General features: G+C 38.6%; 1 protein-coding gene across 1 annotated transcript in view; it reads right to left on the bottom strand.

Moving 5' to 3' along the window:
* The window catches only part of LOC143025478 (uncharacterized), a 12,074-nt gene that overhangs the window by 3,030 nt on the left and 6,544 nt on the right, over window positions 1-2,500 (bottom strand). The window lies entirely within an intron of this gene.

Genomic DNA, 2,500 nt, shown 5'->3' on the forward strand with positions numbered 1-2,500 from the left:
CATCTTGGCCGCTGCTCTGGGTTGGAAGGAGTGTAGGGAGATACAGCACATCCACAGCAAGTCCGGTCTATGTAATCGGCACCCCCCCCCCCCAGTTTTTGACCCCTTACACTGAAAAAGAAGACTGGGACTCACTCCCTTCCATGGATCACAGAATCAGGGGCGCCCGCAGGCGGACGCACCGGACGCACGTGCGTCCAGTTTGGACATTACAAGCATACAAGGTCCCCTATTCAAACATTTTTCCCTTCTAAATAATAATAATAACTTTCAATAAAAAATGTAGATGTTTTACATACATTAGAAACGTGGTAAAGCATCAGTGTTAAAATTATGCATGCACTAGAATACATGTGGATCTATGTAGTATATAAATTATAAACAGAAGAAAACGCAAACGAAAAATGTGACATTGTGTGGTTTCGGTGGACATATGCATTGTTGTCGGTTTCATGTGTCATAGAGACTGGTAGAGTTGCAGAGTTGTTTAGCGACAGGATTTCCGCTTGTGTGTCTGAACACCGAGTGAAATGTATGCACGTGTCATGGTTCGAGTGGTACGTATTCACATGTGCTGTATCGCGTGGTATATGTAATTTTGTCGATCCTGTCAGCGGAGTGTGTATGTTTGTGTGAGTCGTGCACGTGCGAGTGAACATTAGTGGGGTTTTTGGTTTTTGGCAGTGAATATGTGAACGGCTAGTGTGACAGCTGATTGAGTGTGTATTGTAAAGTTTGTGGATTTTATTTGAGTGAACAATTTTGGTAAACGTGTAGTGTTGAAGGTGAATTAGTATTTGTGTTTGAATTTCTCGTCTTGTGCCGTAAGTGTTTTTGATTGAGTTATGTTAATTAATATTCGGTGACAGCTGTTCGAGTGTCATGAGGAAACACTTGGAGTATTTCTGAATAATATAGAAAATATAATTGACACTTTGCACTTCATCAGAGAAAATGACACAGACCCAAGTACCGCAGCAAAGGCAGGGGCATTCTTTATGAGCATTCACTGCTTCCAGTTTCTTACCACACTGGTAATTGTCCACCACTACCTAAATTTGACAAAACCTCTTTCCATGGCTCTACAAAGTAAGACTAATAACTTGATTAAAGCTACACAAGAATGCAAAGAGTTGGTGGAAATGCTGAAATCAAAACGGTCTGATGGATCATCTTTTGAGCATCTGTACAGGAGAGCAACACAGTTGGCAGCAGATTTACAGGTTGATGAGAAGCACCCTCGGTCTATTTGTCGTCAGAAAAACAGAGAAAATGTCCCATCCACTACAAGTGCAGAATTCTTTGAGAGAAACCTTCACAGCCTTTTTTTGGATCACCTTATTGTACAACTCAATGAACGTATCTGTGGATCTACTAACAGGGTTAGAGCAGAAATGCTTTTGCCACAGAATCTTGCGAGTCTCTCAGAAGAAGACATAGCAGTAATAAAAGAGGCATATTCTCCATTCATTAGACTTCTTGATTTGGATGCTGAAGTGGAAAGGTGGAAGTGGAGACATAAGGATGGTGGTCCTTTGAAATTAGAAGAATGTATTCAAAGTACAAGATACCTCTATCCAAACCTGAACAATATTTTTACAGTTCTCTTAACCATGCCTGTCAGCATTGCATCTGCTGAGCGCAGTTTTAGCACACTTTCAATTGAATGGCTTAAGTCATACCTAAGATCCACTATGGCTTCTGATAGACTAAGCGCTTTAGCACTGTTGCATATTCATCAAGATGTTGCTATTAAATATGAGAATGTCTTACACAGCTTTGATAGTAGTGGACATAGACGTATTACATTAGCATTTCAATAAAGATGGTTTGTGTCATTCTGTTTGAATTTATGTGGTTTAATATGAAATAAAAAAAAAAACATTCCCACTGACAAATATAATGTAAATTTACGAAGTCATGCTGTGTTAAAAGTAAGCCAGAGTATATTTTGGTGAAGAATTGAATGAATATCGAATACATAATACATGAAATAATAGAATATAATTTTTGTACTATCCATATGATATCTACATTCTATTGGCATTATTATTACAACTACTATATATGCATAATATTGTCATAAACAATTACTGTATGTAGTTGATAAATATATAAAATAAACTGTTTTATAACTCATTGAACCATTCATTGCATATTCAAGTCAGGGCAATAGACTACTATACACCGGTACTTATGTTTAATGAAAGATACACAATTACATTAGTTTTCCCCTCAATAAAAGGCTGCAATTCACTTCTAAAATTAATGGACCTAAGTATGTCAAAAAGGCAACCAAAAAGTGGCAAAAACTCAAAACATTTCCGAACCCCTCAGGTGGATAAGCTTCGCTTGGTTGTCTCCCTATAGCCCTTTATACCTTGTGCGTCCACCACAAGAAAGTCTGTGGGCGCCCCTGCACAGAATCATCCATGTACAACCATTCTCCACTCAACCCTATCTTCTGCTTCTCCCTTCTTTCCCCAACAAACATTCCCGT

This window comes from Oratosquilla oratoria, chromosome 5, assembly GCF_046742065.1.
Source record: "Oratosquilla oratoria isolate Oo_2021 chromosome 5, ASM4674206v1, whole genome shotgun sequence".
Taxonomy (NCBI): Eukaryota; Metazoa; Arthropoda; class Malacostraca; order Stomatopoda; family Squillidae; genus Oratosquilla; species Oratosquilla oratoria.